This window comes from Panthera onca, chromosome A1, assembly GCF_046562875.1.
Source record: "Panthera onca isolate mPanOnc1 chromosome A1, mPanOnc1 haplotype 2, whole genome shotgun sequence".
Classification (NCBI taxonomy): domain Eukaryota; kingdom Metazoa; phylum Chordata; class Mammalia; order Carnivora; family Felidae; genus Panthera; species Panthera onca.
In genome coordinates this window covers 59,685,750-59,707,051 of record NC_138339.1, presented here as the reverse complement: position 1 = coordinate 59,707,051, position 21,302 = coordinate 59,685,750, and the positions used below count along the sequence as shown (strand labels likewise).

The 21,302-nt window shown below is 40.6% G+C and overlaps 1 protein-coding gene, 1 long non-coding RNA gene and 1 pseudogene across 3 annotated transcripts in view; 2 read left to right on the top strand and 1 right to left on the bottom strand.

The window, feature by feature from the left end:
- SLIT3 (slit guidance ligand 3) overlaps positions 1–21,302 on the top strand; it is a 687,161-nt gene that overhangs the window by 31,758 nt on the left and 634,101 nt on the right. The window lies entirely within an intron of this gene.
- LOC144616360 (uncharacterized) lies at positions 1,301–19,420 on the top strand. Of its 2 annotated transcripts, XR_013555556.2 has the most exons (4): positions 1,301–1,419; positions 13,036–13,167; positions 13,945–14,053; positions 17,658–19,420. It is a non-coding gene; the product is annotated as an uncharacterized LOC144616360 (long non-coding RNA). The 2 variants fall into 2 exon arrangements; XR_013555557.2 differs by lacking the exon at positions 13,036–13,167.
- On the bottom strand, positions 7,877–8,823 carry LOC132680976 (large ribosomal subunit protein uL18 pseudogene; annotated as a pseudogene).

The following is a 21,302-nucleotide window of genomic DNA, read 5'->3' as shown; positions in this document are numbered from 1 at the left end:
GGGCAAACTGTACTCTCTTAACAATCATGTATTTTTGATCCCTGGTCTGTGATAGTCTGCTACTTTATCAAAAGCAGAGGAGGGTGGAAAGTAAAAGACCCTGAATCACTGTAGCAATATAGGTCTTCTGGGAAACAGCCTCTAATAATTTTCTGGGGCTGCTTAAACAAAATTCAGAGGCTAGAAGTCCAAAACCAAGGTGTTAGCAGGGTTGGTACCTTCTAAGTTCTGTGAGGGAGAATTTGTTTCATGCCTCTCCTAGCTTCTGATGGCCTCAGGCATTCCTTGGCTTACAGATGGTATTCTCCCTGGGACTTCACATTTCCTCCTTCTGTATATGTCTGTCTCTGTGTCCAAATTTCCCCTTTCATAAGGACACAGTCATATTGGATTATGGCCCACCCTAATGACCTTATATTAATTTGACCATCTGCAAAGACCCATGATTTCTAAATAAGGTCACATCCATAGTTACTAGGGGTTAGGACTTCAATACCGTTTGGACAGAAACACAGTTCAAACCATAACATAGCCCATGCTCTGCTCCCATCTTCTGGTTAACATGAGGCCTACAGAAACTTCCCTTGGTCACTAGATTTCTTGAGTCCAGTTTTCTATCTCTAATTCAGGGCTGCATGTCTTTCAGACACATTCCTTATTGTCTTCCACGTGGAGAAGTGTAGGGGGTCCTGTACCTCCCTGAAAGGTACTCTGTCTAGCAGAGAAAAGCCTCAAAGTCCTCTCCCTATAGCTGTTGACAGGCAGCTGTTGCACAAAGAAAATGTAGATCTGGGAGGAACCTCAGTACTCATGTGGTCCATACTATAGAAAAGTGGAGTGGGACCCAAAAAGTCATTTTTGTTCAGGTGCATGGCAGAACCAGTTACAAACTCAGTTTCCTCATTTGAAGGGCAACACTCTTCCCATTCCACTTTTGACCAACTCAGTATTATGTTAGGCACTGTAAGAGAGTCAAAGGAAGTATAATATTCCATTAGTTAAAGATGTGCATTATTTCATGTTTTTAAAATCTTTGGAATAGAGATGCTATTTATAATCAATGGGAAGTCTAATTGGCAGCATTTTCTCCTTATTAGTGGAATACAACAGTAAACACACATCTTATTTAGATATCTTAAATCCAATAAAATATAGTTTAAGAAATAATCCTAGCCTTCATGGTGTCTCCCCTCTAGTTAGGAAGATAATATTTTGTCATTTGATGTCATAATAAGCATTATTAAGACAGACTGTAACTTAGAAATTCACACTAACAGCTTTGGCTACAGAAAAAGAAAAACATAATTGAAAATTCACAACTCATCATGTCCCTAACCACTCCCTTTTTAAAACCCTTCCAACAGCTTCTTCTTGCTCTTAGGATGAAGACTAAACTCCTTATGTGGACCATGAGATTTGGTATGTCCTGGCACTTGTTAAGTTTCTATCCTCATCTTGCACCACTCTTCTTCTTTCACTCTCTCTACAGTGGTCCTCTGTTTTTCTTTTCTTTTCTTTTCTTTTCTTTTCTTTTCTTTTCTTTTCTTTTATATTTATTTATTTATGTTTGTTTGTTTGTTTTAGTCCATCTTATTTCTATGCCTCCCCCCCCCGCCCCCCCGGAATTTTCCCTTGCTGTTTCCTCTTCTTGGAGTGTCTTCCTTAACATTCTTCAACCAGATAACTCTTAATCCTTCTTCTGATTTCTTTAAAAGAGTCACTTCTTTGGAAAAACTTTCTCTAATTTTCTGATTAAGTCAAATTGGTTCCTTATATGCTCTCAAAGCAATGTGTATCCTTTTCTTTGTAGCCCTTGCCATGAATACATATAGTTACATATTAATTTGATCATTTGAATAATACCAGTTTCTCCTATTAGACTTGAAGCTCCTTGGGGATGGATTCCTGTCTGTTTTTCTCATTATTGTGTCCCAGGACCTAGCATAAACCCTGGTACATGGATGATGCAAATACATATGTATTGATGAATAAATGATGAATCTGTACATGTTCACAGAAGATGTCATGGTAGCTTTGTGATTTGACCCTCATCTTGCAAATGGTGGGCAGTGAGCATAGAGAATATTACAGTCATTGGGTCACACTAACATGAAGTAAAATCTCAATTCTGCCTTCAATGGAATTATTGAGATCATTAAATTATCATATACAAAACACTTGTGCAGTATCTGGACTGCAGATAACACTTAATAAATCACAGCCTTTATTGTTGTTACTACATGCTTATGTCTAAGAGGCTGTTTGGAGGTTGGGGTCATGCCCGATTTTTGTACATTTGTAGTACCTTCTGCCTGCCACGTGTCCATAAACATCCATAACTGAACACATGGCATTAAGGTTAAAGAAATGTTTCTGGGAGCAAGTATAGGAATGATTGAATTTGCTTTGTGTCTAGGTCCATGTCTAAATAATTACTGTAAAAGTTGCCTTTATGTTTTTCAAGAAATCATTTATGAATGGTAGGAAATCCTTCTGAATGGTAGGGAGCTATCTAATCTTTCTCAGTGCAAATGTTCCTCATGCAGCATCTGTGATTCAGTAGCATTTTCAGGTTTGGCACGAGTACATGGTTTTAAAGGGGAATAGAATCCCTAAATCAAATCATGGGGCAGGGGCTTATTAATGCCCCTGGCTTATGAATTCCCACTGTGGCACCCAGGGCTGTTCACAAGCTCCTGGCTCCTAGCTACTTCATCTGGCTGTCATTTTTGGCTGCAAGCCTCATAATATAGAAAGTATGTCACAATGTGTTTAAGAATAAATTTATTTTCTCTCATTAGGCCTAGATTTTGAGGAGTCCTTTAAATCCATTAATATTGGCATTTTTCAGCAGAGAAACATTTTCATCTGTTTTTACCTTTGATCATTGATTTTAGTTCCATTTTATAACACTATTTGTCTGTGTATTGGTTCTCTATTCTCTTATCTCTAATTCTCTCTAAATGTCTTTATAGTTTTGGGGTGTGTGTGTGTGTGTGTGTGTGTGTGTGAATTAACATTACTTTGAGATCATTGTAGATTCACATACAGGTGTAAGAAATAATATATAAAGATCCCATATACCCTTTGTTCAGTTTTCTTCCAGGGTAATATCTTTCAAAAATATAATAAAGCATCACAGACAGGATATTGACATTTCTACAACCTACCAATCTTATTCAGATTTCCCCAGTTTTACTTGTACTCATCCGTGTGTGTGTGTGTGTGTGTGTGTGTGTGTGTGTGTGTGTGTGCATACTTAGTTATATGTAATGTTGTTACATGTGTTGGCCCATTTTCCACCTCCATAGTCAAGACACAGAATAGTTCCATCACCACAAATATCCCTGACATTGCCTTTTTATAATGACACTCAACTCCTTCTTGCCTGACTCCTCACTTTGTTCTTTTTTTCTACATGACTTTTATATTTGTCTACCATATTACTGATTGGATTTTCTGCAATATCAATCCTGCTCTTCACTGCTTCCAGTATAAATCGTAATTATACAGACATACTCTTTTTCCTCATAGTCCTTTTTAAAAAATCTTATTCATATCCCCTGCTTTGTTATTCCCTTTTCCCTTTGTAGCTATTTTCACATGAGCATAAAATTGGGCAGGATCCTGGGGAGTCATCTAATCCAGGGAAGCAAATTCTTGGAAAATATGCTGACATATACTTCTGTACTTCATATACTGCAGGCTTATGGCTTGCAGTTCTCCAAGGCAAATACAACTAATCAATTGGATATGGCATACAAAAGCAAATCTGTTTGCCATTCATGGTCTTTTCCAATCTTTCATTTCACAAATGAAGAAACTAAGGACAAATATAAGAGAGTCTGTAACAAAGTATACAGATAAGATTGGGAAACAGATCCATATCTGAAAATGATGAAATGGAAAACCAATGCCATTTGCATTCTTATAGTTCCAAGTCTTTGCTTGACCTCAGGGATGTTTTGCATCTAGGCTGGATGTATGGTACTTCTGGATGACAAAGAACTCTCAGGAAGGATCTGCTGATAAAGCTATTTTTCAAAAGTGTTCTGTGCCTGAAGAATTTCCTGCCTAAATAAGGCAAAAGAACGAAGGACTGTGGATCCCACCTCTAGTTATATGTATGTTATTTGAGACTTTTCTTCCCACCTTTCTCTTCAGCCAGTTAAAGAGCTTTAAAAGCAAGTGGGATTCAACCTGGCTGTGTGTAACTAACAATGTAAAATAGCACTGATAAGAATGGATAATAAAGGGTAATTTTCAATCTTGAACACAAAGGATGTGGTCATATAATATAGACCTCACTTCAGAAGAGAGGCAGTATTATTTAGTAGTTAGGGCCATACACACTGGGTCCAGCTTCTGAGATTTGAAGCCAATCTCCAGCACCTATTAGCTGGTGACTTTGAGCAAGTTACTTAACTTTTTTTTTTGCTTCAGCTTCTTCATCTGTAAAATGGGGATTATAATATCAGTACCTACTTTACAGCAATGTTGTGAAGATTAAATAAATCAACATATACAAAGCACTTGGAAGGGTTCCTGACATATAGTAAGTGATATATTCGTGTTTGCAATGGTTATTTTCACCACATCTAGACATAATGTATGTATCTTATGAAGTATATATTGCTTTTCCCATAAAGGAAATAAAACTGAGGAAGTTACATAATAAATAAGTACCAATTTTGAATAGAGAAAAGAAAACTAATATTTCTAATTTGGGGAAGTCATGGATGCTTCTTAGAAGAATAGGCTGATGAGGGGCACGTGGGTGGCTCAGTCAGTTAAATGTCCATCACAGTTTGAGGTTTGAATAGGTTTGAGTCCTGAGTCGGGCTTTGTGCTGACAGCTCAGAGCCTGGAGCCTGCTTCAGATTCTGTGTCTCCCTCTCTCTCTGCCCTTCCCCCACTCATGCTCTGTCTCAAAAATAAATAAACATTAAAAAAAGAAAAGAATAGCCAGATGACTACATATGGGAGGAAGGAGACTATTAAAACAGGAATAGATGGAGAAAAGAAGAAAACATGTCATATCCTGGTGTCAGGTCTCCTGGGGGAGGGTACCAGATGCATAAGACCTAGAGCAGCAATGTCATTTCATTCCTTACCTATTTATTTGGCAATAGTTAAATATATACCATGATGCAATTATGATGAGGAACAAAAGACAATAAAGAAACTAAACCCCAGCCTCAAATATAAGTAACGTGTTCTTCCAGGAGAGAAGATGTAGAGGGTAGAGATTGGTCATTTTCATGCCCTTTTATTATATTACTTTCTAATAAATTTTTTAGCACTGAGTAGGTGAAATTTTCCAGAGAGATAATACTTTGAGGTCCTTTTCTATTACTGAAAATATCATCAGAGTTTGTCCTCTTGATGATGGCTTCAGAATAGGGGTTGCAAACTCAAATCCTACAGGGGCCATAAGGGACAATAAACCAATGAAGCATTCTGAGTATAAGTGTAGGAGCACCAGAATGTAAAAGTTGGGGTCTAGACCATGGAAACTTTGGGAGCACACAGACTATATAAAGGGCATCCATTCTGGAGTAGGTTATTGCCAGGTCTTTTAAATCTTTGAGAGAATTCAGAAATACAGAATTTAACATGAAAGCTCTTTTTTTATTAAAAATTTTTTTTAATGTTCATTTATTTTTGAGGAAGAGAGAGAAACAGAGTGTGAGTGGGGGAGGGACAGAGAGAGAGGGAGACACAGAATCCAAAGCAGGCTTCAGGCTCTGAGCTGTCAGCGCAGAGCCCGACATGGGGCTTGAATTCATGGACCTTGAAATCATGACCTGAACCAAAGTTGGACGCTTAACTGACTGAGCCACCCAGGTGCCCCAAAAGCTCTTTATTTTTAAATACTGCATCAAATACTGTAAACAAAATAGGTGTGCCAAACAAAGTGTGTTTGAATATCATTTTTTAGCCTTTGGCAACCAGCTGGAATTTAAACAAGCAATGACATATAGTGGGTGCTGTTGTCTTTCCAGCTGTCTGAGAAAACCCAGAGTTCCTGCTCCAAAGCCCACCCCCCACCCAGATACCCTCTACTCTATCCTGTCACACCCACTGGCTCTCCAGACAATAAGCTGGACAACTGAAACCAAGAGTCTTACTGCCAAGGTATTGCTGCTGAGATTTTCAAGTTTCAAGTCCCTGGTTTAGAGTGAGTCATCTCAGATTCAATTAATGGAGAATTCCTCTGGGTTTGTCACCATTGGCAGAGGGGGAAATGACTCAGACAGAGGAGTATGCAGTGCCTAATGGGTCCAGCATGTGAGGGCTTTTGAGATTGCTGGGTATGGTGCTCATGGTGCCCAAAGGGAGCACAGAGGAGGGCTAGAGGTTACAACATGCTCTCAGCTAAATTCACTGCTGGCTCTTTTGGACTAAAAAGAATTTGAGATATTTGCATCTGACCTCAAACATAAAGTAGGTCTAGCATCTCAAGGAGATGTATTATTACAAGCTCTCTGTTTCCTTCCCCAGCCTTATTTCCTTCTGCCTGCCCAAACAGTGCACTTTGCATCCTGGTATCACCAAACTACTTACAGTTCTCCCAACCCCCTTTCTTGCTTTTATACCTTTGTAAATTCCATTTTGCCTTCCTGGAATACCTTTGGCCTTATATTTATATTTTGCCTTTATTCCTCAGTGCCTTGTGCATGAACAAAGGTTTATAAAACTGTATTGAATTGAATACAGTCACTACACAGCCCTGAAGTGACCACAGTGTGACCTGTCTCAATCCTGTGGGTCAGACCTAAAGCATCATTGACTCAGGCTCTGCCATCTAAGCCCTTCTGAGTTATCTGCGGGCATAATTGGGGTGATTAGAGCACAGAAAGTAGGAATGCACAGATAACTGAGAAGCCAGTAGTTTCACCTTACTGCTATCATTCACTCACATTTAGGAAACATTCATTGAAAAAATACTTTGTCAGGCATTGTTCTAAGCACTGGGGATACAGCAGTCAGGAAGAGGAATCTCCTTTTCTAAAGTTTCTATTATATGTGGCAGGGGAGAAGTAAATCAGTAAATATAAACACTAGAATACCAGGTAACATTAAATTCAATGAAGAAAACCACACAGAATAATCTGATACAGCTAGAATAGTTGGGGTAGGAATTTCAGATAGAGTAGCAGTGTTGGTCTTTCTAGGAAAGCATTTTTTTGTGTGTGTGCTGAGACCTACATGATTAGGACTCATGGTAAGACATAAGGGAAGAAAGTGCATTCCCACAGAGGAAGGAATGACTGGAAATGTTCAGAGCTTGGAATGAACTTGGTGTGTTCCAAAAAGAAAAGGGCAAGAATGGCTGGAACAGCGTTAGAGAGGGCAAGAAATAAACTCTGAAAAGTACTCAGGTGCCAGAGAATGAAGGGCCCTGTGAGACCACAATAAGGAATCTGAACTATTGTGAGTGTGATAGCAAACCAGTAGAGGGTTTTATGCAGCTTCCTGTATGTTATGACTTTCCTTCAGTTGGTATGGATTGCTGCATGACAAGAGGAGAAACAGTAAAATAACTGAGACTGAGATTGAGGACTGGATGCCCCTTTACTTATGGACCCAATTTCAGACCAAAAGGCCTTTATTAGTCGTATTGAGAAAAATGCCTTGGCAGTGATATTAGGAACTTGTAGACTCCATGAGGTGCAGTATTATTGAAATGATTGGACATGGACTGTGTCCTTTCTTATGCATACAAATATCTTTGTGGGCCTATATTCCTCCTTTGCATATATAATCTAGTAGTATAGTGTTTCTTAAACCTTAGCATATGTATGAAACACCCACAGATCATGTTAAATTGCAGGTTTTGATTTGATAGACTTGGGGTGCTGCATTCCCCCCCTTTTTTAGCTGCCTGGTGAATACGTTTATTATTGTCTTTATCTGAAAAATCTTCATAGAAAATTGTGGTTTGGTTTATTAGCTCTCAGCAGCCTGCTCCTAAGCTCTAAGGAATCTTGCCTTCTGAACTACCTAATCTTTCTTCTGGACAAGAGACATTTGGGGGGACGGTTTCACCTCTTCTTCTTAACTTATTTCTTAGGCTTCTTCTTATAAACTGGATTCTCTCATATAGCAGTGTGAGCTTTCTTAAACACCCCCATCATGTCTGGAGTTATGTTGTTCCTTATGTAATGAGAGAATTGTTTCTTGTAAGAATCTTCATCTTTTCCCACTAGGTAGTGCATATAATCTGCAACTTTCTGACCCAGGATGTTCTTCCAGTATACTTCTACATTGAATTCCTTGCTTTCTGAACTATACCAGGGAATTGTTTGAACTGTGAAGGATAGACAAGCCTCCATCCACAGCTCCCTTGAGGGCCCCATAAACTTTATTTCTAGTAGTAGTTCTGGCAAGCCCTGTATCCAAATAGCAGCTGAAGGTACCAGGTTGACCATCAGTGCTTTCCACATTGTATTCATCTCTAGTCACCTCCATTTGGCCTTCATAGGTCTTGTCCATACCAAATGAGTTAAGAAGACTGCAGGCCAGCAGCAGGCTGGTACAATATGCTGCAACATAATTTGTCAGGCCAACCTTCACACTTTGGGAGCTCAAGAGCAAAGCTACACAAACTATCATATCTCCTTCTCTACAGGCATAAGCAATCTGACAAATGATATGCATGAACTATCATCCTCTATTTAGATGTGTTGTACTTATTTTTATCCTGAATTACCAAGTGTTTCCAAGCATAGTAATCATTTTACCCTCTCATCTGTTTCTAAATTTCATTTGGTATCTCTTGAAATAAGCCTTATTCTTGACACTTTTAACAAACCCCATCCTGTGGAACAAAGGCCAGTCAGTGTCTATGGCTCACCACAGACCAACTGGGGTGCTGCATTTCTAATAATCTCCCAGGTGGTGCTGAGGTATCATGTAGTCAGATTATGCAGTCTGAGGACTACATTTTGAGAAGCCCCTTTGACCAGGATGCAATCAGAGTCCTTCACCTGTTTTCAGTTTACCTGTTCAGATTCAATCTCCTTGGTTCCAGGGTTGGAGTGACCTTGTATAAAAGGAGATAGAAGATGAAAAGTGATGTTGAAATCATACCTAGGCCCATGGGATCCTGAATTAAGTAGCGAGGCCAGATGGACTATGTCAATTCAAAGTCCTGTCCGTTTTAAGTGGTCATTCCAGATGCCCTCCTAAGGCACCAGGGCCATTTGTTACAGAATCTCCTAGAAGACAGAAGGCAATTTGAAACAAACCTGAGCCCTGAGCCCTGAGCACCCAGGACTGGCCAGTGGGGCCAGCTGACCATAATCTAATGGCACCCCATTTCTGTTTCCTAGAAACACCAGGCTCCCCTAGCCTGTTCCTTCAAGGAAAGCTCTTTGTATTGCTTCAAAGTCTTGCACAGGATATTAGCCACTTCCTTCTCTATAATTCATCCTTCCACTTTGCCATCTGGAATATTTCTCTTTTACAAGTGCCTAAGTTGTTACAGTTTGAGGCAGTTGAATCTTAAATTTGGTAATTTATTGTTTTTAATGCTTTCTTCCCCAAATTCATATTTTGTGGTTTGAAACAGACTCCAGCCAGGATTTCTGCTTCCTAGCTAGACATCTGGTGGTCTGCCCTTTCCAGGTCTTCTCTGGGTTTATTTTTCAGCTTCCCACTAGTGACTATCAAGGGTTTCTTCAGTTCACTCCTCCCATTGCATCCATTAGTTTCTTTCATCTCATCACTGCCCTGAATGCCTAGGACAGACCCCTTATGGTGGGAGCTAAGATAGAGTTACTGGGGACCAGTAGGCTATAATTTCAATTGCAACACAAAGCTCTTGCTGTGCCTGAAATATCTTCCTACTGATACTTGAAATCCTACCTTTAAAAACCATTGGGGTTATGGGTCATATAAATAATAGGTAGAAATAAGTACAAGGTAAACAGTGAGATTTGAGAGGAAAGGGACCTCACAATTGTTGAATATTTACTATGTGTCAAACTCTGAACTGGGATAGAATAGGTAAAATCACCCTTACTCTGCAGATGAAGAAACCAAGTCTCCAAATAATTGTCCCAAGGAATTCTGATTACAGAATGGTGGGGTCAAGACTTGAACAAGGTCTAACTCAAAGCCCATGTGTTTGTCATCAGGTTAGTATTGAAGAATTACATGAGGGACAGGACACAAGGCAGAGGATGTAAACCAGATTCTGGGAGGTATTTAAGGGTGGGATAATTGAGTACAATCAAGCCAGGAGGCAGAATGGGCACAGAATTTCCAGAACAAGGTACCAGCTACTAGATATAAACTTCATATTGAACTAACCTTGGCATTACTTCAAGATTTTTTGAGCTTCTTATTTATGGCAAGAACTGTACTTCCAGTCTGGTTAGCTTGAAGCTTGTAAGTAAAAGTGAATGGCAGTAATCTGCTTTATGGAAATTCTGAGTAGGAGTAGGACAAGATTAGTTGATCCCTGGAACTTTTTCCATGATTTTCTTTGAAGAGGTGCTTTTAGGTAACAATACCCTGGTGGTTCTCATCCCATGGAAGTTTTAGCCCAATACTTGGGCCCCATCCAAGACCAACTGTTGGGTTTCTAGCTGTAGGACCCTGACATCTTTGCTCTCTGAAGATATCCAGGACTGATGAGAAGCCACAGTTAAAACCACAGCCTCAGGATAAATGAGCTTACTATTTTTCCTTGCTCTGAAAAGGACAAATCTAAAACACAGGACAATTCTAGGAGGCAGAGGAAAATAGGGAAAGTTTTTTGGTGCTGAAAGCTAGAAAACTGAATTTTTGTCATTCGGAAGGAGAAAAAGACAAATTTTGACCATTTTACAATTTTGCCAAAAGACCAACCACCAAGAAATTCCCTTCATCTCATGTTTTGATGAGTCCAACTTCCAATGTTTAACCTTCATGGAGTCAAGAGTCAGGAGTAGGTTCGATTCCGACACCCACCTGAAAAGCTCAATTTTAAAACTCCTTATACTACATACAGGGTCCCCTATTTGTCTAAAGTACTTGCAACTAGGAAAAGCCTGCTTCATTGATTTTAGATCCAGAAAATCTAAGAGACACAGTAGTTATTTGTCCTGACCAAGGTTGCTTACTAAGTCATCAGGGAGCCAGAGCTAGATCTGTGCCCTCCTAGAGCTGTCTTCTTTAAGTGTGGCAGCATTTAAGACATTACTGGAGGGGTTCCTGGGTGGCTCAGTCAGTTAAGCGTCCAACTCTTGATTTCAGATCAGGTCATGATCTCACGGTCATGAGATCTAGCCTTACGTTGGACTCGGTGCTGGGCATGGAGCCTGCTTGAAATTCTTTCTCTCCCTCTGCTCTCTCTCTCTCTCTCTCTCTCTTTCTCTCTCTCAAAAACAATACAAAAGTGCTCCTGGAATGTGATGAGGAATACAATCATCCCTACAAGATTAATAGGGGATGCTGAGAGAAATAGTCTGTGTGCCCAGCTTAATACAGCCTCGTAACAGTGGCCTAAGGATCCATGGGGCACCATGGTTACAGTTACAAGTTTTTAGCAAGTCTCTGTCTTTTTGGAATTGCTACAAGACCCCAAGATGAACTATGTCCCACGAAATCAGAAATGAGCTGTAGAAGATGATGGAAACTTCAGAGCAAGATGATCCCAGCTAGCATTTATTCTTTCTTGATTTGTCCTCCATCTATTTCTTGCGATTTATTAAAATCCAGAAGAAAATAAATGAACTAGATTCACGATATGTAAATGAGCTTTTTGCCTAAGAAAAGGTATGGCCAAGAGAGAAAACATAAAAATCCCAAAGAGTTGAAGTAGACTTTTATTTTTATTTTTATTTTTTTTAAAACTTTATTCATTGTTGAAAGACAGAGAGCATGAGCAGGGAAAGGGCAGAGGGAGGAAGACACAGAATCTGAAGCAGGCTCCAGGCTCTGAGCTGTCAGCACAGAGCCCGACGTGGGGCTTGAACTCACAAACTGTGAGATCATGACCTGAGCCGAAGTCGGATGCTCAACTGACTGAGCCACCCAGGTGCCCCGAAGTAGACTTTTATAGATCATCTAGGTCAGTGTATCCGTCAGGATTGGGAAAGAAATGAAAATGTCTTCCCCATCTCACATGAGTGAGTTCATCTTATTGGTAGAGTGTAATCCAAATGCAAAACTCACACTTCAGGAGGTCTGAGAAGTACAGTTTTTGTCCCTAACCACTCTAAATAGAAGGATGGTAAAAAGAAGGTTTAGAGAATCAATCCAACTATTAGGCAAAAACAGCAGTTCAACCAATAAACCATAGAATAGTGAGATGTAGCTACATGTTATTTTTTAAAAAAGAGATTTTGTTCTCAAATGAATTTGAGCCATGCTTGGCAAAACAAAGTTGAATATGGTTCTTTACTGAAATATGTCTCAGGATCTTCAATATCCACTTACACAGCCCCATTCTTCATATTTTGGAAAACATGAATTAGGTAAACACTTATCTAAGCCCATTTTGCAGATGGGAAAACTGGAGTCCAGAGAGATTAAATAAGTGCCTGAAATTGAATAGCCAGTTGTTGGCAAAGCCTGGACCAGAATCTATGCCTCTTAACAAGCTAGGAGTGTTCTTTCTGCTAGGAGAGAATGAGGAGGAGGTAAGGGTGGCAGGGAGGCAAGAAAGAAGAAAGAGGAAACTGACAGGAAGGTGAGAAGAGCTAGAAATCTAGAGGAAGACTATGCATCTCTGTCTCCCCCAGTTACTGAGAGTAAAAAGTACAAACACTCTGCATGCGTCCTGACCCCAGATGCAGAATGAATTCATTAAAGAAGGTCAGAGCCCTGAACCCACATCTCATCCCTTCCCACATGTGCCTGGAATATGTTGATGCTTTGGCCTCGATTAGTAACAGGGAAAACTGGTTCTGTGGAACATGTCATCTTTATAAATAGAACCAGAGGCCAGCGGTTTCTAAACAGTCAGGAGACACTCTGTCTTCTGGTGTCAGCTATTTATTTGTATTTCCGTTTCATAAAATGCACCTTCTCTGGTTCTAGGCTTTGCCCCATTAGACGTCTGCTCTCCTGCCCCAGATGTGCTACACAGATTCCTGGCCTCTTGACTCAAACCCCCGGGAACGGGGCCAGTGGGCACTTTCTCCTCTGGTCCCTGCCAAGGTTGTCACTGTGGTGAGGATGTTTGCATTTGATAGTAATTCCTCCTTTAGATGGTGCACTTAGGGGAAAGAAGAAAAAGAAAAATATCTTTCTCAGCTGCTATGCCTCAGTGGCCACATCTCTTTCTTTCAACCAACGTGCACATTTGTTAATTCTTTTTAACAAAACTTTTGGTGGGTTAGTTCTTTCTGGTTTGTCATTCACAAGAAGTAGGTAGTAATTCTGAAATGATGAGCAATCTGGTGATGTTATAGTGCAGTCTCTTCCCCACTCATGTCTTTCTTCCTTCCCTCCTTCCTTCCTCCTTCCCTCCCTCGCTCCCTCCTTTCCTGTTTCCCTTCCTCTGTCCATTTCTTCCTTCCTTCCTTCCTTCCTTCCTTCCTTCCTTCCTTCCTTTCTTTTTCTTCACACTATCTTCCTCAGGTAAATGGACACAAACCTATCCTCAATCAACAAGGCTAAAAAAGGATTTAGGGTTCTCCAGTGATACAGCATTTCCTTTTCTGATAGACTTAATTTTATATGAACCATTCTGGAAATGGGCAACTCAATCCTCTGTGAAGCAACTTATACTGTGGATAGCTATTTATCTCCCTTAGCCAACACACGTTTTGCCACAAGTAATAGAAGAGCCAATTAAAACTGGCTTAAATCCCACCCCACGCATAGCCGCCAGAAAAGGTAATTTAAAGATCACCCAAAGAACAGTTAAGGAATAGACCTACTTCTTGTATTTTTGGATCCAGGAGCTAAAACAATGTTACCAATTTCTCTCTTTCTTCCTCTTAGTCCTGCTTCCTGTATGGAAATTCACCCTTAGAAGACTTCTCTTCACCAAGACACCCCCAGATGCCCCAGACTGAGGAAGAGAGATTCTATCCTCCGACTGCTCAAACAGGTCCTGATATTTGTCTCACTGTACCAAGTTCAACCATGTCCAGTCTCCTGAACCAGTCACTGGCCAGGGCTGTTCATTATTTGATTACCAAGGCTGGGGTCATGGGCCCACTTCTGGAGCCAGGGGTCAGGTGCTATTACCAGGAAGGAGGGCAATGCATGCTGATCAGGAGAAAATACTCTCAGTTACACTCTGTTTATTTATCATTTGTTCATTCATTCATTCATTCATTCATTTTGCAGAACTGAATTGAGGGCTTGTTTTGTGCTGGAAACTAGGGATAAAATCCTGGATAACTACTACTTATCTGTCATGATGCAGCTGAAGAATCATCAATTTTATGAGGAATTCCTTCACTGACACCCTGTCCTGATGCTCCTTCTTTTCTCAGTAAATGCCTCCACTATAGCACACACCATTCAGAACTATATTAATGTCTCCTCATCTTTCTCTCTAGTTTACATGAGCTTCTGAAGGATAAGCATTGTATCTTATTTATCTTGGACTCCCCAGGTACCAACAGTAGGCACAAAGCACTCAAAAAACCTTTGTTGAGTAAATATATGAGTGTTGAGTTATTTATTTAATTATGAATTAATATATATGGCCCCAGTCCTTGGAGATTTTGAAAACTCTCAGGGGGAAAGAAATCCATACATAACTAACTAGAATACAGTGTGATCAGTGAGACAATAGCTATATGAACAAAGGGCTGGGAAGCACAATGGAAGATGACATATAACAGAATTATTGAAAAGTTTTAAGTTATCCTTTCGTATTACAAATTTATTTTTTTATTATGAAATTTATTATTGTCAAATTGGTTTCCATACGACACCCAGTGCTCATCCCAACAGGTGCCCTCAATACCCATCACCTACCCACCCCTCCCTCCCACCCCCCCATAAACCCTCAGTTTGTTCTCAGTTTTTAGGAGTTTCTTATGTTTTGGCTCCCTCCCTCTCTAACCATTTTTTTTCTTCCCCTCCCTTATGGTCTTCTGTTAAGTTTCTCAGGATCCACATAAGAGTGAAAACATATGGAGTCTGTCCTTCTCTGTATGACTTATTTCACTTAGCATAACACTCTCCAGTTCCATCCATGCTGCTACAAAAGGCCATATTTCATTCTTTCTCATTGCCATGTAGTATTCCATTGTGTATATAAACCACAATTTCTTTATTCATTCATCAGTTGATGGACATTTAGGCTCTTTCCATAATTTACTATTGTTGAGAGTGCTGCTATAAACATTGGGGTACAAGTGCCCCTATGCCTCAGTACTTCTGTATCCCTTAGGTAAATTCCTAGCAGTGCTACTGCTGGGTCATAGGGTAGGTATATTTTTAATTTTTTGAGGAACCTCCAAATTTTTTGACGAACTGTTTTCCAGAGCGGCTGCACCAGTTTGCATTCCCACCAACAGTGCAAGAAGGTTCCCGTTTCTCCACATCCTCTCTAGCATCTATAGTCTCCTGTTTTGTTCATTTTAGCCACTCTGACTGGCATGAGGTGATATCTGAGTGTGGTTTTGATTTGTATTTCCCTGATGAGGAGTGACGTTGAGCATCTTTTCACGTGCCTGTTGGCCATCTGGATGTCTTCTTTAGAGAAGTGTCTATTCATGTCTTCTGCCCATTTCTTCACTGGATTATTTGTTTTTCGGGTGTGGAGTTTGGTGAGCTCTTTATAGATTTTGGATACTAGCCCTTTGTCCAATATGTCATTTGCAAATATCTTTTCCCATTCCGTTGGTTGCCTTTTAGTTTTGTTCATTGTTTCCTTTGCTGTGTAGAAGCTTTTTATCTTCATGAGGTCCCAATAGTTCATTTTTGCTTTTAATTCCCTTGCCTTCGGGGATGTGCCAAGTAAGAAATTGCTGTGGCTGAGGTCAGAAGGGTTTTTCCCTGATGTCTCCTCCAGGGTTTTGATGGTTTCCTGTCTCACATTTAGGTCCTTTATCCATTTTGAGTTTGTTTTTGTGAATGGTGTAAGTGGTCTAGTTTCATCCTTCTGCATGTTGCTTTCTAGTTCTCCCAGCACCATTTGTTAATGAGACTGTCTTTTTTCCATTGGATATTCTTTCCTGCTTTGTCAAAGGTTAGTTGGCCATACTTTTGTGGGTCTAGTTCTGGGGTTTCTATTCTATTCCGTTGGTCTATGCGTCTGTTTTTGTGCCAATACCTTGCTGTCTTGATGATTACAGCTTTGTAGTAGAGGCTAAAGTCTGGGATTGTGATGCCTCCTGCTTTGGTCTTCTTCTTCAAAATTACTTTGGCTATTCGGGGCCTTTTGTGGTTCCATACAAATTTTAGGATTGCTTGTTCTAGCTTCAAGAAGAATGCTGGTGCAATTTTGATTGGGATTGCATTGAATGTGTAGATAGCTTTGGGTAGTATTGACATTTTAACAATATTTATTCTTTCAATCCATGAGCACAGAATGTTTTTCCATTTCTTTATATCTTCTTAAATTTCCTTCATAAGCTTTCTATAGTTTTCAGCATACAGATCTTTTACATCTTTGGTCAGGTTTATTCCTAGGTATTTTATGATTCTTGGTGCAATTCATATTACAAATTTAAATCTATCTCCCTATAATGTCTCCCTGCATTTTCTTAGTTCTTCATTCTTGAATAGCTCCAAATATGTCTACCTATTTTTCTAGCACCTGGGACAATTCCTGACAACACATAGACATTTAATCAATATTTCTAAAATAATTAATTGCATTTTTTCAGCTATGTAACAATATCAGTTGTGTAAAGGCAGATATCTTATCCTACTCTTGGATATTCTCTGATAATGGTTGTATCATTGTAAGCAAAATTACTCTCTTGTTGATAATCCCCTGTGTTGGTATGTCTGCAACCAAAAGTCAACTTCAAAATTGGTTGTTTGAAACCTGAATTACATTTTTAGGTAAAATATGGTCAATGCTGCTTGCTTTCCAAGCTAGTACACACTAGCTAATTTGGTGGATTTTGGTACTGGTCTAGATCTCAGGAGTCAGAAACCTCTAAATAGTCCAAACCTTCATTTGAAGTATGAGTTGAGTTTTGAGCAGAACTGGGCCAAATCAGTCTTGGCCTCCCTTACCTGGCGGTATCCCTCTTCCTTCCTCTATTGTCCTATTCATCCATCGCCTTCTGCTACACTAAGGCTTCCATAGCTATGGTGGCCTTAAAAATGCACCACTTAGAATTCCTGCTGTGTCATGGGGACCATATTTAATAAATATCCCTAGATGCTGTGCTCCAAATCCATGCCATCTGCTCTGAGGCTTTGCTTCCCTTGGGATACTCTCAGCCAATGATTGAGCACAAGGGGGGTTCTAAGGCAGGCCCATGCCTGTGAGATGCTAGATAAATTGGTACTAGGGCTCTCTATCAACCTAGCCAAAAATTTCCTAGCACTGTGCTGCAGTCTGAGACTGCTAACCCAGCACTCTGTCCTTCTTTCCCTCTTGCCTTCACAGGGTCAGCCCTGTTCTATGGTCTGACAGCTCTCCTTGTCTTCTCTGACTCCACCTCTGTTTCTCTCACAGACATTTTCCAGTAGACTGCTTGCATGTCTAATTCCATCTTGGCTTCTGCTTCTTGCAGGATGAGGTGTAACAGATTTGTGACCTTGAGATTGCATACAGGAAGCATGCAGCAGGGAGGCTTCTTCAACCCCAACAACTGATGAGCATTTCCTTGCTTGGGGTACAGAAGAGAGTGGTTGGACAGTGCATCAAGGAAGTATTAATTTGAACAAGAGGGGTTGGATCTACCTAATGGAGCTGGAAAAGATCTTAGACTCTTATACATGCAGTTAGCACCCAATCTTCCTCAAAACCCTAAGGTCAAACACGTGATCTGTTCTTCCTCATGTCCTGACTTATATTTCAGACTGTTTCTTGTTTTTACATTATTAAAGTTACTTTGAAGATTCACTTTGATCTGATTTAAATGGAAACAAATAGGAGTAGAAAGAAAGGTTTCCAGTGCAATTTTCTGCCCCTTCACTCCAAGCACTATGTGTGCATCCAGTCCATACTGAGACGTTGGGCATGTCAGATGAGTAACTTCGGTCCTTTTTACATGATTTTGTCTATTCTTTACATTTCTATTCAATATTTAATAGGAATGGGAAAAATAATAAAAGTAAATGCTTTTTACATTCAAAATAAAGGTATATTTTCCATGTACATATTACATGTGATTTTCTGAACTAGACAATTTATTGAGAGGCATAGTAAACTCTTTAAATGTAGACATTCTAATAAATCATCCCCAGGAAAGAGCACATACAGCATCATGAATTTTTCAGTTTCAGAATTTAAGCAGGCTGGACTGTTACAGGGAACTCCCAGAAGGCCAGTCTCAAAGTTAGTAGTGAGACCTTATACACACCATGTAAATTTCATGTATTTGCCATAAAAAAATATCAACAGAGAGAGACTGGCAGCAATAGGGAGTGTTTAATTGCAGCCAAATCCATTCATGTCTCATGAGTTTTGTCAGCAGTCATGTATGGAGACCTGAATTGACTGGCTCCCTACTCTAGTTTTATGCCAGTAGCATTTTGGTGGCCCCTATTGACTGGTGCTCTGGACAGCTGCCTAATGGCTCACCCATGAATCTGGCCTGTATCATCCTAATCCTGGGGTATAGAATGGACTCAGCCTGAAACACTGTGTCATTTCTATGAAATGCCCCCTGGAGAGCCTGGGTGCCATCTGGCCAGAGGAAGACTGGGGAGAGGGGAGCCTGCTGGAGCTAGATGAAGGGATTTGGTTTTGGTCATGTAGCTGGAAGGGTGAAGTATAGTTGTGGTAGAAAGTCACAGGTTTTTCTCACCATCTGAGAGGGAAAGTCTTCAGAGAAATAAGGGAGGTGGCAGTGCTTTTCACTTTTGCCATTCTTACCACCTGCAAAACATTTGGCAAAGTATGGAGACTTTTTTTGTGGTTGTCACAAGTGGCGGATAAGTGCTACTGGCATCTAGTGGGTAGAGGCCAGAGATGCTGCTAAATATCCTATAATGTTTGGGACAGCCCCACAACAAAGAATTTTCTGGTCTAAAATGTAAGTAGTGCTGAGTTTGAGAAACCCTGCTAGACCCAGGATTAGCTCTAGTCCTGGGCTAGGATAGATTATGGGTGTTTTCTTTCCTTTCTAGGATAAAAGCTTTCCTGCAAGGCCCACATCTCCCTTTGCTTCAACCTTGGCTTACCTTCTTCTCATCTGAGTCTTGCAGCATCTACAGTCCGTTCCGCATCCTCACCCCATACTGGTGGAGAACATGCATGGCCAGAAGTTGGGAGGGAAGGGAAGGCAGAGAGCTTTGATCTAAGGTACTCCCCATCTTCACTGGATTTCATTTGTACCCTGAGGCATTCACAGGAAGGAAAGGTTTTATAGACTAACAAGGAGACTGGGCTCAAGAATTAGTGGGGTCCGGATTTGTGCAGAGGAGGGAAAGATTCCAAGAAAGAGGCTCCTTATTAACAGTTATGTGGGAGAGGGAATGTGTGTGGTATGCTTATGTTCCATTTGTCTAAATGTTTCCATGAAGTCAGAAACATTACCCAATATTCTGACTATCCATAAATGCATAACAAATCACCCCTAAATTAGCAGCTTAAAGCAATTTGTTAGTATCTCTCACAGTTCTTGAGTTGGCCTGGCTCATCCAGGTGGTTCTTGCTTGGACATCTTACATGTGGTTATAATCAGATGGCAGTTGAAGGCTGTAGTCATCTGAAGGCTCGACTGCCCTGGATGTCCAAGACAGCTCACTTGTATGGGTTGCACTTACTGTTGGCTCTTGGCTTAGAACTCAGCTGAAGTTGCACCTGGAACATCTCCATGTGGCTTCTCCATGTGGCTTGGGTTTCTTACAGCAGGGCATCTGGCTTCTAAGAGGGAACATATGGAAAAGCAAGCTGCAAATCTTTTTGTGACCTAGCCTCAGAAATCCCAGATTTCAGATGGTTAAAATAAAGTCACTGAGGCCAGCTCAGATTAATGAAGAGGGAAATTAGACAACTTCTCTAGATGTGAAGAGTATCATGTACACACGCAGGAAGGGAAGGGATTGATTGTTGCCATCTTTGACTGTTTACCACCTCCTACTCTTTGATGCCTCAGACTCTCCTTCCCAACTCCAACACCCCAAACAAGAAGGCCTAGCATTATGCTGTGCCAAGTAGGTGAGAGCCAGTATGGAGTAGTGGTTAAGACCATAGATGTTTAGAGGCAGGGAGACCTGGGTTTGAGTATGGGATTTTCTACTTAACAGCTGTGGATCTTGGACAATTTGTCTAACCTGTTTGAGTCTCAGTTGGCTCATTTGTAAAAGGGTATTAATATATATGTACCTCCCTTCTTTGTACCTAGTTGGGGGTGAGAAGGGTGTTGGCCTCAATGGATTCCTTTGGCTTTCTGGCTTATATTTAGGTTCAGGCATTGAAGGATCCAGCAGGAGACTGGAGAACACAAGGCAGGAGAGTTTGAAATATTTAATCCCAGTGGAATGCTGCAGTTCTGTCATTATCTGTGACATTTCATGACCACAGCTTCTGCAGGGCAGCTCACTTTCCTGGCTCCAGCTCTCACTGTTCCTCCCCTTGCCTCTACAGGCCTAGAGGTAAAAACAGCTTCTCAGTGTTGCTTTTCTTGGGTGCCTCAACATCCCTCCTTAGTTCCTTTAACTCCCCCCATCCCCATGAAAAGAATTCCTTCTGTAAATTACCCCAACATTTAACCTCAAGTATGATTCAAGGAAACCAGCAGTTTCCTCCTGAGGCTGTAAGGGCTACATCCACCAATGACTTCCTATTGGTCTCAGGGTGGAGCTCAAGCTCCTCTTCACAAGACACCCACAGCCCTGCCAGATCTAGACCCTGCCTGCTTCTGCAGCCCCACTGTGCTGTTTGTCTCCTTCTTTGTATCTGGTACCTGACCCTAACTCAGTTCTTAAAATGCTCATTCCCACCTCTCAGCTTTTGGATGTGCCTTTATGTCTTCCTGGAAATCCTATCCTCATTATCCTTCTTCCCTTGCAGAGTTAACTCCACTTACCCTCAGCTCAAATGTTGCTTTCTTCCAAAAATCTCCATAAATCACTAGATTGTGCATTATATTAGTTCTTTAGATTTCCTTCATACTTGTATCACAATTGTTGCATTTGTTTGATCAGTTTGTCTCTTCTACTAGACTATAAGAAGGAAGGGATTGAACTCACAGAAGCAGAAAATAGAG